This window comes from Eurytemora carolleeae, unplaced genomic scaffold, assembly GCF_000591075.1.
Source record: "Eurytemora carolleeae unplaced genomic scaffold, Eaff_2.0 scaffold84, whole genome shotgun sequence".
NCBI lineage: Eukaryota > Metazoa > Arthropoda > Copepoda > Calanoida > Temoridae > Eurytemora > Eurytemora carolleeae.
In genome coordinates, this window is record NW_019396074.1 from 92,127 (window position 1) to 106,498 (window position 14,372).

The window sequence follows — 14,372 nt, forward strand, 5'->3', positions numbered from 1 at the left end:
GAAACCAGGACCGTGGCATTTATCATAGGAGAAACTAGGGGCTTGGCATTTATCTTAGGAGAAACTAGGGGCTTGGCATTTATCGTAGGAGAAACTAGGGGCTTGACATTTATCTTAGGAGAAGCTAGGGGCTTGACATTTATCTTAGGAGAAACTAGAGGCTTGACATTTATCTTAGGAGAAAGTAGGGGCTTGACATTTATCTTAGGAGAAACTAGAGGCTTGACATTTATCTTAGGAGAAACTAGGGGCTTGACATTTATCTTAGGAGAAACTAGGGGCTTGACATTTATCTTAGGAGAAACTAGTGGCTTGGCTTTTATCTGAGAAGAAAGGAAAATGAAAAATTAGAGTTGTTAAGTCGGATAATGAGTCAAAGTAAGAGCAAGAAAAGAATAGTTTAGTGGTGGGATAATGAATTTAGGAATCAAGTATTGATTAGAGAAGATACGGTACTGGAGGAGGGTGTATTGTCCCAGGGGGGGGGGGAGTTCTCAGGAGAAAACCTAGCTCCCTGGAGAGAAACTACCGGGTAAAGACAAGTTGTAACGACTGTTGGTTTTTATCCTGGGAATGATTAATGCCCTGTCCAGAACCCAACATCAACAGACCTTTCATTGTTACATAGATTTGTGAAACATTCTCCGTCAAAACCTTTCCATGCTACAACCTGGTTTACGCGAGGAGTCGGGAATAACTGCCGCGGTTTGTTCACAAAATTCCCCAACTTTATAAACAATATTCCGAGGAGAATTTAAAATCTTTTCGGAGATTCTTGAAAATGTTTGTTTTGCGTTTATTAACTGAATTAGAGATGTAGAACACTTAAACAAATTAACCTTTCTAAATCATAAATACTCGGAAATAGGGAAAATAATTCTTGTCTGAGATTCAAATGTGTGTGCACTATAGGGAGCATAAATAATAATGCTTATTGACCTAAAGCATTTAACCAAAATATTGGCAAAGTATAGTGTATAATGTTTATAAATATACACTATAGGTTTACAGAAGGAGCATTGCCAATAGACTTAGTCAGATATCGGGCTTTGATAAATAGTTAAGGGCAGCCCTATCTAGGTGGATATTTACTAAAGAGTTGATAGTAGGAGGGGGAGAGAAAAAACTAAAAGGAAGAGGAGAGCAAAAGAAGACAATTGCGAGGAGAAGGAGATGCTGGGAGAGAGGAAGACGAAGGAGGAGAAATGTTAGAAAACGAGTATGAGATGGAGGAGGAGGAGTGGAAGAGGATTAATAGGATGAAGAGTAGAAAGGACGAGATGGATAGGGAGGGAGGAAAAGGACGAGATAGATGGGGAGGCGAAGGAGAAGGAGGGGGAAGAGAAGGAGAAGGATGGGGAGAAGAAGGAGGGGGAGAAGAAGGAGGGGGAGGAGAAGGAGGGGGTGAGGCTGGGGAAGATAATGATCAGGGTCGGGATGAGTAGGAGCAGAAGGATGATTAAACTATAAAACAACGAAAAAATGATGTGAGCCTTTACTGGCGGCATTGTGTTTTTGCTGAGATATAAAGTGTTACGGGTTGGTCATCATTGTGTGTTTGCATGTCTTACAAACTGTGTATCAATCAAAAATTGTACAAACTTCTTGTACTTTGTGAGAGGGGGTTGGGGGGTGCTGGAGTAGCGTGCTCATTCAAGAATAAAACTTTATTTTTGCCTTTTGAAAATATAACTTTAAATCTATTCCTAGAGTATCAAATTTGATTTTGACATGTATTTTTGAAAATATTTAGAATACAAGTCGGGACTGAGAACAAACTTGTTGAGTCGCTGCTGATTTTATCGTAACCAATTCTAGAACTTTATCTCAAAATTTATATCGTAGAAATAGTAAAATTGTAAATCTTAGAAAAGAACACGAAGAATAATAAAACTTTGTTAATAAAATCAGAAACAAAAACAGATAAAAACATTTTTGTTTCGTGATTTCAACGATGCCTTGATATTTCTAACCCTTTTCCTGTCAAGTGTTGAGAAAGGTTGGGACGAATATGCTCTTGGTCCTCCTCAGAGCTGGGGTTTAGACCGACTGAGAACTGAGCCTTCCTTCCTTACCTCCGCGAAGGATGGCCCGGTACCGCCGCCCCGGCTAAACCAACAGCCATTTATGGAGGCCGAATTTGAGGCTAAAAAGAGGCTATGAGTGGCACTCTTTCATACTAAGGAGGCTGGTGGGTTTAAGAGCGAGGACACCTGTATGTTTACAGTGTTGGGGAACACAGGTGTCAGGTGGGAGAGGAGAGAGATTAGTTTTGGGTCTGGAGAGACGGAGAACCCGAACCTGGAATGTGAAGGAGTGGTATCCAACGAACAATGTTCCAAGAAGAAATTCTTGAATAGATGGACAGAAAGATATACATCTGTCTGAGAACTAAAAGACTAAAGAATCAAAAAAGAAGAAAAAGAATTTAAACATCTAAAGAATGAGTACAAAAAATAATTGAAAAATACAGGAAAACGATTATAGAAAATACTATATTGGTAAAGAATAAGAAAGAAAAAGCGGAGGAAGAAGAGAATACAGGATATTAAAATACGCCTGATATTCAAGCGGAAGCTAGTCTGGGAATAGATAAAACCTTTTCTGACAACCCTCTACTACTTTTATTCAAAGAGTCAAAGATGTAAGATACGATATTTATGAGGGTTAAGGTTTCTACTACCAAGAATTAATCTGTGAGATACCCTGACCGTAATTAATGAAGATCAATCTTTGTATCCTTACCATCCTGTCAATCCGATATGTATTTACATACAACCCGTCCTAACCATATTAAATACAAGAATACTAGACATAATTGTTTTTAATCCAACCCATCCTAACAATATTAAATACAAGAATACTAGACATAATTGTTTTTAATCCAACCCATCCTAACAATATTAAATACAAGAATACTAGACATAATTGTTTTTAATCCAACCCATCCTAACAATATTAAATACAAGAATACTAGACATAACTGTTTTAATCCATCCCATTCTAACAATATTAAATACAAGAATACTAGACATAATTGTTTTAATCCAACCAATCCTAACAATATTAAATACAAGAGAACTAGACATAATTGTTTTAATCCAACCCATCCTAACAATATTAAATACAAGAGAACTAGATATAATTATTTTAATCCATCCCATTCTAACCATATTAAATACAAGAATACTAGACATAATTGTTTTAATCCAACCAATCCTAACAATATTAAATACAAGAATACTAGACATAATTATTTTTCATCCAACCCATCCTTACAATATTAAATACAAGAATACCAGACATAATTGTTTTTAATCCGACCCATCCTAACCATATTAAATACAAGAATACTAGACATAATTATCTTTAATCCAACCCATCCTAACCATATTAAATTCAAGAATACTAGACATAATTGTTTTTAATCCAACCCATCCTAACAATATTAAATACAAGAATATCTACGAGACATAACTGTTTTAATCTAACCAATCCTAACCATATTAAATACAAGAGAACTAGACATAATTGTTTTAATCCAACCCATCCTAAAATACAAGAATACTAAGACATAATTATTTTAATCCAACATAAACTAACAAGGCTACAAATTTCAATTGAATAAAAATACTTATTGTTTTTTAATAAACCCGTCCTAACCATACCAAATTCAAGAAAAAAAAGATTGTATGATTGTTTTTTAATCCGATAGAAGTGGAAATCGAGCTCAACGCTTGATCTCCTCTTTTTGTTAATCTAAAGATTATTTTAATCTTTAAGTGTTTGTATACAGGAAATTGTCTAAAATTCAACCAAATAGAGTGGGTATGCAGAATCCCGAACATCCGATCAGAAGCCGGAAAACTTGAAATTTTTCGCGTCAATTAATGAAAGAACACTTATTGGTCGGAATCTGGTATGGATATCCAAATTCCAAAAAGAATGACAAGGGTATACAATTCTAAAATTTTCAGCTGAGTTTCTACTTTTAAAAAGTTATTTAGTAAATCTAAATGTTCTTCACCCTGTATATTATTTAAACACTAAAGATATAAAAGTCAAGTTTTCCTTTTGCAGGAATATAAATTTAATTATCCTGCATTTTAATGCACACTTCTATTCTTTTTCAAACATAAAACAAAAATAATACATTTTTACAAATTAACATCGCTCAACATAAAAATTGAAAAAACACGAATGAAACTTAAATCCAACTCTCAATTCAACACGTCAGAATAAAAAAAAATATACAGGGTGTAAAAATCAAAATGGCATGGAGAGGATTATTCTGAACTAATTTTAGGAAATTTTTCCTTTAAATATCAAGCATGATCTTTTAAAAATTAAGATGAATCTTGAACTTTTACATAAATTATGTCCAAGTCAAGAGTTATATCGCGATATTTTCAGCTCTAATGCTTAATATTCACAAATTTACTAATCCCAATATCTTTGCAATCTGATTGTATGAATATCTGATATTTCACACTTAGAGTTTTTTATATAGTAAAAAAATTATAGTTTGAAATATCGGATTGCAAAGGTTTGGGGACGAGAAAATTCGAGTTTGTAGCAAGAACTCAGTTCCATGCCCTGACCTACTCCTACCTATTTCCCCCGCAACCCCCTGGTTAATCAGCCCACAGTTCAAGTCCAGCTAATTCCCAAGGAGAGTAGAGAGAGAAAAGTTAGTATTAATAAAACTTGAATATTTTATTAAGAGTATGAAGGGTACGTAAAACTAGATATAAAACTAGTTTAACTGGAAAAGTTGAAAAATAAAGATTTTTTCTAAGATTTATGTGACGACATTGTTCCGTAGAAAAGTTGAAGAAAACATGGTATTCATCCGGAGAAATTATATTCCCGACCCAGAACCGGGCTCTCAAGGTTCAATTATTATTCCGGGTGAACTATTTTAATTGGAGCAGGTCCCAACCTGCTCACTCCAGGTTATTCCGTCCTTAAACATAATTTCTACATTTTCATGAGATCCTGCCACTGTCATTACACTTCACATCCTAGCAATCATTTCCTGGAGAAGAAATATCCAAGATGATTTGAATATAAATTTTATATAATCAGAGGAGCAGGAGGTGGAGGGACAGAACAAGGAAATATAAATTTTTATATTATCAGAGGAGCAGGGGATGGAGGGACAGAACAAGGAAATATAAATTTTATATAATCAGAGGAGCAGGAGGTGGAGGGACAGAACAAGAAAATATAAATTTATATAATCAGAAGAGCAGGAGATGGAGGGACAGAACAAGGAAATATAAATTTATATAATCAGAGGAGCAGGGGGTGGAGGGACAGAACAAGAAAATATAAATTTATATAATCAGAGGAGCAGGAGTTGGAGGGACAGAACAAGAAAATATAAATTTTATATAATCAGAGGAGCAGGAGTTGGAGGGACAGAACAAGAAAATATAAATTTTATATAATCAGAGGAGCAGGAGGTGGAGGGACAGATCAAGAAAATATAAATTTTATGTAATCAGAGGAGCAGGGGGTGGAGGGACAGAACAAGAAAATATAAATTTTATGTAATCAGAGGAGCAGGAGTTGGAGGGACAGAACAAGGAGAACAAGGAAATATAAATTTTATATAATCAGAGGAGCAGGGGATGGAGGGACAGAACAAGGAAATATAAATTTTATAATAATCAGAGGAGCAGGAGGTGGAGGGACAGAACAAGGAAATTTTAGTTTTAAAACGCGGGGGGGGGAGTTAACATTTTTTCGAGCTTCGTGCGAACATATAAAACCCCCCCCCCTCCTGGCTAAAATCATGTGTACGCGCCTGATGGGTAGGTTGGATTCAAGTAGAGGGAAAAGTGAATACCAAAAAGATACTATAATTAAAAACTAAAAATAACTAATCTTGACATTTTCCTCAATCAAAATATTAAAAATAGAGAAAATTGGTAACTTGTGTTAAAAGCTGAAAATAGTAAAAAAAAATAAAATGATATTTAGAATTAAGTAAAGATGATAAGAAAGCGAGAAGATGAAAGAATGGGTAAACATCTTCAAAAACATTACTTAAACGGACTGTCCTTTTAGTTATAATCGACTCTTCATTTAAAAAGGGACATTCCTGATTCACAACGGTACCCTTAAATTCTAAATATAATCAAAAATGTTGAAAATAACGCCGTATTTTAGCATTTTTTTCTTAAGCAATAAATGCGCAAAACTTGCTTAAAGGGTTTATTGAAATTACGTTTAAAATCCCTTTAACCATATCTGTATTTGGAGAAATTGGTCTTTGTTATTGTATTGAGTAATTTATAACCTTTATCAGAAATTCCTGTTTTATCTCTATCCTGAGCTATGACTCTATGCCTAGATGGATTTGATTTTTTTCTATCAAAAAGCATTGAAAAATTTAATGGTTTTAAGATCAAATTGAAACCAAGAAAATAGTTGTAAAAGAAAAAGATTTATAATATATAAATGTTTAAGAACCCTGGAAAGCTGAGATTCCAAGAAAAATAAATAATTGAACTCTATAAGAAAGTAAAATGGAAAGAAAAGCTAAGGATCTAAGTTTTAGGAAAAAATTTTAAAAGCAAGAACTTGAAGAAAAGTACGTTCATGAAATTAAATAAATAAATGTAAAAACTAAAAATAATGAAAATATGACAGAATTAAAAAAGAAAAGTAGTGGAAAAAAAGATTATTAGGATTGTTAGAGAAAAGGATTGAAAGAGCAAGGATTGAAAGAATAAGGATTGAAAGATCAAGGATTAAACCTCAGAAAACAGAATCTGTTCACAGTTGTTCAAGCCAGGACGGAGAGGTTATACTTTATATCCAAAGATTACTGAATAGTAAAAGATAATAGTAATAGATAAACATATATATGCTTTTACCAATATGACAAATTTAAAATGTATAATCTTATTTTATATGAATGTTACTCTTGATTTTTATCCTTATTTTCAAACTCTATTTATTTATTTATTTGATTATTTATGGATTAAAGGAGCAAAGACAGAAAAAGCAAGGGTTGATAGAGCAAGGACTGAAAGAGAATGGATTGAAATAACAAGGATTGAAAGAGCAGCAAGGATAGAAAGGAAAAGGATTAAAACAAGAACTGAGAGAGCAAGAATTAAAAGGGCAAGGATTGAAAGAGCAAAGAATTAATATTGCAAGGATTGAAAGTGCAAGGGTTGGAAGAGCAAGGGGGTGGAAGAGCAAGAATTGAAAAATATAATTGAAAGAGCTCCAAGCTTGAATCTCGCGAGGTTTAATCTCGACACTGAGTAAATCCTTTTTAAATTTATAGCAGAGAAAGAGCAAAGCTCCTTTTCACTTTCTGAAAGAAAGGGACAAAGTGGAATAACAACTTGAGGGGAATTAGAAAATCAAACAAAGATTTGAAAATTTATCATTTTCTTTACTATTCTAAGACTTGGCAAATCCAGTTTTTCGATGGAATTATTAAATATTTTAATTTGTTCAGAATCTTTAAATCGAATAAAACATAAAATATGTTGAATTTTATTTTCACTTACTGTTTGTGTATGGTATGAAAAAATCGCTAACTAGCCTTATCAATAAATCTAAACTGTTTTATTCTTCAATATTATGGTTAGTATTCCCATTGTAATGGTAATGTGTAACATGACAAATTGTTATAGAATACTAAAGTTTATTCCATATTTAGGGATGTAAGATAAATCAATTTTTGGACAAACTTTACGATAAATCAAAATTTTCAAAAATGCACATTTGCGTATTTTTAAAATATATCGTTTCTTGTGAGTGAAGCGGTCCGGAGAAAATTTAAATAACGATACTGCACTCATACCCGGTAATAACATATCGTAATTATTTTTATTTAATTAATCCTTATTTTTAATACTGATAGTCTTTAGCTTAACTAACCCTCCTTGCCAGCCAATCCAGTTTAGAATATTCAAATGAAAAAGTTAATGATTTTTAAATCCAACTAATAACTGGAACGTAATCTTTCTATAAACATTAAATACTTTAAAAATTAATAATTCTTAAAATCTAGAAATATTTACTGCTAATTCCAATGATGTTTTCCTTTCGTGCCTAAAATGATAGTACTTGTGTACAGTTTAATTACTGGTCACGTGCAACAAAATGGCGGTTGATAAACCAGCTGACGGGGGAACAACAATTAAAATGTCCAACTCTGTAAGACGAACAAGACACAGGGCACGTGATGAATAATTATAAAAAATGTTAAATAAAACTGAATTGAAGGAAACAAGAAGAGGGGAAGTTCTTCCCACAGTTCTCCGATATACCGGAGAACAGATCTAACAATTCATTTAGGTCCGACCAGATAAATTCAACCTGGCAGGAACCATATTACAGAAAGTTCAAGAAGAAATAAGGAGCTACAAGAGAGAACCAATGTAAATCTCGAGAATTTAAGGTAATACAAAGAGAAACAAGAGGATCAAGAGAGATACAAGAGAAACAAAAGAATCAAGAAATGTAAGAAAAACGAGGGTGAATAAAGAGACAGAAAAAAATCACAAGAATCAAGAGAACAGACCTACAACAGAATCACGGGATAAAAGAGAATCAAGAGATTCATGAGAATTTAAAAATACATAAGTATCATGGGAAAGATAAAAAAATATGACATAAATCAAGGAAGGCTAGAAAATACTGAAAAACAATGATATTGTGTGTTTTGACATAGTTCTAAGCCTTTAGTCTAAATTTGTAATATAATGGAGGTTATCCTTGTAACTATAATGGAGGTTATCCTTGTATTAGAGTGGAGGTTATCCTTGTATTAGAGTGGAGGTTATCCTTGTATTAAAATGGAGTTTATCCTTGTATTAGAATAGGGGTTATCCTTGTACTACAATTGAGGTTATCCTTGTATTAGAATGGAGGTTATCCTTGTAATAATATTGAGGTTATCCTTGTAATAGAATTGATGTTATCCTTGTTTTAGAATGAAGGTTATCCTTTTATTAGAATTGATGTTATCCTTGTTTTAGAATGAAGGTTATCCTTTTATTAGAATTGATGTTATCCTTGTTTTAGAATGAAGGTTATCCTTTTAGTAGAATTGAGGTTATCCTTGTAATAGAATTGAGGTTATCCTTGAAATAGAATTGAGGTTATCCTAGTATTAGAATGGGGGTTATCCTTGTATTAGAATTAAGGTTATCCATGTAATAGAATTGAGGTTATCCTTGTAATAGAATGGAGGTTATCCTTGTATTAGAATGGAGGTTATCCTAGTATTATAATGGGGGGTTATCCTTGTATTAGAATGGAGGTTATCCTTGTATTATAATGGAGGTTATCCTTGTACTACAATTGAGGTTATCCTTGTATTAGAATGGAGGTTATCCTTGTATTAGAATGGAGGTTATCCTAGTATTATAATGGGGGGTTATCCTTGTATTAGAATGGAGGTTATCCTTGTATTATAATGGAGGTTATCCTTGTACTACAATTGAGGTTATCCTTGTATTAGAATGGAGGTTATCCTTGTATTAGGATCAGGTTGCAGAGTAGAACTGAACCGTGAGCGTCAATGAGACAAGTTTAGTCTTTTCTCTTATTCTCCGCTAGGTTCAGGAATCTTACATAATCCTACTTTTCCATTCTTCTGGTTCAACACGTTTTCTACTCTTCATATCAATGTTCAGTGTTCATGTTCATATTATTCTTAGAGGTGTTTAATCTTATTGTGAATTTTCAAACATCTTCCCGTCATTTTAGGCGTAATACACAATAAGAAATCTTCAAAAATATGTTAAATTTGGTTTATTTATTAAATACCATTTTATAAATCCTAATATTATTTTTTATACTGTAACGAAATGATTTGACAACAGCGATGAAGGTATTTAAGAAATAATGCTGTATATTTCGATACCGTTCGTCTCTCAGGTCTTTTTTTTAAATGGATGAAGGACTAGCAGGGGTTAGAAAAAAAATAATTCTTCCCAGTAATTTTGAACCAATATGGAAGGATTTTAACATTTAGGAATACTACAACCTACATTTTAGACACACATCCAGCCGTAAACTAACCTGAAATATTTTGAAATTTTGAAATTTTGAATGTTTTATATTTAATTAATATTATTATTTACTATCCAAGTATTTTTTTTCGAATTTTTAAAAACCGTGTTGAAAACAGAATATTCGGGTTTCGAGAAAATTAGGAAGTCAGCTGCCTTGATGCGCGGCGATGAAAGGTATTGTTGTGAATCGGACATGACACTCTGTAAATGGAGGGTCACTTGAAAATAAACAGTTTAACAAAGAAAAGACTTAAGATTAAAATAAATGCAGTTGCATTGATCTATTTATTTATCAATAGGTTTGTCAGGTAAAAAAAATGTAAGAACTTCCTTAAATTACAAAGCTAGCAAAAATCTTGTTAATTAGGCAAGAAAAAGAATAAAAATAAATATGCCCACGCTGCAAATTTGAGTGAGATTAACCAAAACAGAAACGTGTCCACTGGTCTCCTACCAGAGGAGAAACTTTTGAATCTTCAACCTGTGAATTCAGCGCTTGGGCGGTTTTTTCTCTCACGTGTTCTTCAAAAAAGGAACATGCCCGATTCTCAACATACCCTTTAGACCTTCCTATGAATATAAATTTTTAGGAAATCCTTGTTTTGTCTGAAAATGGATCATTTCCAATTGTTAATTTCGGTTTCTTCGTATGAGTCTTACGGATTTATGCTGTAAAGACGAAGAATGAATTTTCCAGATGATATCTTTTTGAANGAGATATGGCAACCATCAACGCAATTGCTGAAGCTAAAAACTTTTTTAAAAAGTTTAGCCCTCGGGTTCTCTGGAAATAATGGAGGTAGTGGATGTATCAATCTCTCATATTGGGAGTATTAAAGGGACTGTAAGTGTGACTTCGAATGACCCTCTATGCAAAGAAGACAATGCCCGCTTTACCACTGTACCCTTGAAACCTTTATCTGATCAAGTATAGAATTAGATATCAATGTTTTTGTACCGTTATAAATCGGGCATTGTCATCTTTGCAAAAAGGGTCACTTGAAATAACACGTACAGTGCCTTTAATACAGTCCTTTTAAAGGTTCCTAAAATCTAGGAGAAACTTCACAGTTAGAATCTACTTTTAGGAATAAACGCTTCGTATCTAAATTATCGATTTATCTCAAAAATAGAAATTTTAATAAACAATCTTTCTGGAAAGAAATACAGTTATTAGAATGAATTATTAAAAACTCTAAAAGCTTTTAATAATAAACAAATAATGTATAAATGACGATCATTGATGCATAATTAAAATATTCTAAAAAAGTAAATAAAAATTTAGTATTAACAAAAAAATGAAAATTTTAATAATTTTATTTTGCGTTGAAATATAAAATCCAAAATTATACGATAAACCTATTCAAATCATTCGGACAAAATATTTCTCCCTTCTTTTTTCAGATTTAAGATTTTTATTAGAGAAAAACGGGATGAGAAGAGCAGTGAATTCTAGAGAATTTGAATATGTGCCATACAGATGATTTAGAATACAACCGAAAGGGGAATTTAATATTCCTGAAATAATGGAAACTTTGTGCAAAGATAATTTATTTTCCAGTTTCCATACGAGAATATATGGTTTAAAGAAAACCACGGAGTAAGGACATTCATGCGAGAGTTTACCCATTAAACCTGGCATAAAACCTAGGGAGACATGATGTAATGATATTGTTTATACGTTCCTATTCTTTCAGATTATTTGTCATTTTTTGCCAGTTTCCTTCTTTAGAAACATCAACTTTAGATTGATACTTTGTTATTTGGGGGCGGCCGGTATACTCCAACCCATTGTAACGGAGAGTTATACTCAGAGTTGAAGAGAAAGGTCGGAGCGAAGACGGAGCAAAAAGCCATCAGATAGCGGACCCAGGGAATTGGTTGCTTTGACACTAGAAATAAGGAGTCAGCTCAACCGGAAAATATAAATAGGTTTAAGTACCAGGAACAGAGCTCGGGGAGTATTTTCAGATCCAGAGAATTCGAGAAAGTAAAGAATAGAAAGTGTAGACAAAAAAATGAAAAATTGCAGAAAACCAGATGAACGGTGGATTTAAAAAATAAAGGGAATAATGATAAAATAGAAAAACAGGAGTAAGGTGGAAAGGAGATGAAGAGAAGGTTGAGAATACAAGGAGAAGGTGGAGTGGAGAAGAAGAGAAAGTTTTGATTGCAAGAAGAAGGAGGAGTGGAGAAGAAGAGAAGGTTAAGAATATACGTATAAGGAGGAGTGTAGGTGAAGAGAAGGTTTAGAATGCAAGGAGAAGAAGAGAGGAGAAGAAAAGAACGTTAGGATTTCAAGGAGAATGAGGAGTGGAGATGAAGAGACGGTTTAGAATTCAAGGAGAAGGAGGAGGGGAGATGAAGAGAAAGTTGATAAACCAAGGAGAAGGAGGAGTGGAGAAGAAGAGAAGGTTGAGGTACAAGGAGAAGGAGGAGTGAAGGTAAAGAGAAGGTTGAAAATACAAGGAAAAGGAGGAGTGAAGAAGAAGAGAAGGTTAAGAATACTAGGAGAAGGAGAAGTGGGAAAGAGTATGTTAAGAATAAAAGAAGGAGGAGTGAAGGTAAAGAGAAGGTTAAAAATACAAGGAAAAGGAAGAGTGAAGAAGAAGAGAAGGTTAAGAATACTAGGAGAAGGAGAAGTGGGAAAGAGTATGTTAAGAATAAAAGGAGGAGGAGTGAAGGTAAAGAGAAGGTTAAAAATACAAGGAAAAGGAGGAGTGACGAAGAAGAGAAGGTTAAGAATACTAGGAGAAGGAGAAGTGGGAAAGAGTATGTTGAGAATAAAAGCAGAATGTTGATGATGCAATAAGTTTACTAAAAGGGCCTCAATGTTAGTAAAATTTTCATTATTTAATAGGATTTTTGACAATTTCTGAGAAAAAATTAGATAAACCTTTATTGATATTTTGGGTTTCACACTTGTATGTTTAGTATGGAGAAATAGTTTGAGGGATGAGAGAGGTTGGTTCTTGAGAATCTGGAGGAGAGAAAATAACTCTCAACCGTTCTTATTAGATTTTCAATCCTTCCTGCCAGAGAAATTGTTTTCTCTCTTGTTCTCATTATCATTCACTGCTTTTACTTTGCAATTCTCTTTAACTCACCACATTGTTTTGATTTGGGGTTCATTCATGTTTATTATTTCATCTTGTTTCTAATCTAAACTCATATAATCAATAAAGATAATAAAAATAATGTAATATTGACGATCCAGAGAAAAATGAAGATATTGTCTCAAATGAATCTAGGGAATGATTTAGCTAACATAATAATAATAATAATAGTTCTATTCGACCTCTATTTAGGAAACATTGTTTTAAAAGTGAAAAATTAAAAGAATTTCATTTTTAGTTACTTTAGAATCATTGAAATCTTAAAAAACATAATCTAACTATTATCATTTTCTGTCTTAATCTTTTGTTCCTTTTCCTATTATATTTATACTTTAAACATTTTACTTAATTAATCGTTTACTTTGAATGTTTTTGATTTATTAGATATATTTAATATGTTATGAAAAAAGACTCGTTGACATATTCTAGTGTCTGGTGTAGTGGAGCAATTGAACCGGAAGTACCGGATTGAGACACCGGAAATGGGTTCCTCTTAACTAAATACATCGGAAATGTCCCCGACACTAGATCCGTTCTTCCATATTCTTTTAGAAAAAAAAATATTTTAGATTTCCTTGAACTCAGGTACAAAATATCAGTTTGGCAGTTTGAGAGGGGGCGGGGCCCGGAGGTAGGCCAGTAGGGGGGCGGGGCTTGCAGACAATTTCACTTTACAAATAATTTACCATTCTGAAGATACAACTTGTTATAAAAACAAAAACAAGAACTATCTTGAAACTCAAGGATACTCAAGGATACTTGGGGAATCCAATTCTATTCAACATATATAAAGGTTAAGGATATCATTATCCAAGGTACCTTGATTTCTAGGGTTTCCTTTGATATCCCAGGTTCCCCTGGATATCCAAGGTTTACCTAGATTTCCTAAGATTTTCCTGGATGTCTCAAGGCTCCCTGGTATTCCAAGGTTCCCCTGGATATCTCAAGGTTCCCCTAGATATCTCAAGGTTCCAATGAATAACCCAAGGGTTCTAATGAATAACCCAAGGTTTCCCTAGAAATACTGAGGTTTCCCTGGATTCACAAAGTTTCTCTTGGATATCCCTGGGGAAGCTTACCCTAGATACCCCTATGTTTCCGTGGATACCCCTTGGTTCCCCAGGATACCCCTTGTTTCCCCTTGATACCCTTTGGTTCCCCTGGATACCCCCCCTTGGTTCCCCTGGATACCCCTTGGTTCCCC

The 14,372-nt window shown here is 33.5% G+C and overlaps 1 protein-coding gene across 6 annotated transcripts in view; it reads right to left on the bottom strand.

Annotated features, from left to right (window-relative positions):
* LOC111714060 (calmodulin-binding transcription activator 2) overlaps positions 1-14,372 on the bottom strand; it is a 65,837-nt gene that overhangs the window by 36,087 nt on the left and 15,378 nt on the right. The window contains exon 1 of one of the 6 annotated variants that reach the window (XM_023489116.1): positions 1,981-2,080. The exons of 4 other annotated variants lie outside the window; for them this stretch is intronic. The gene's annotated coding sequence lies outside the window, so the exon portion shown is untranslated. Of the gene's footprint in view, positions 1-1,973; positions 2,081-14,372 lie in introns of those variants that run through there. One more of the 6 variants, XM_023489110.1, reaches the window with a different exon arrangement.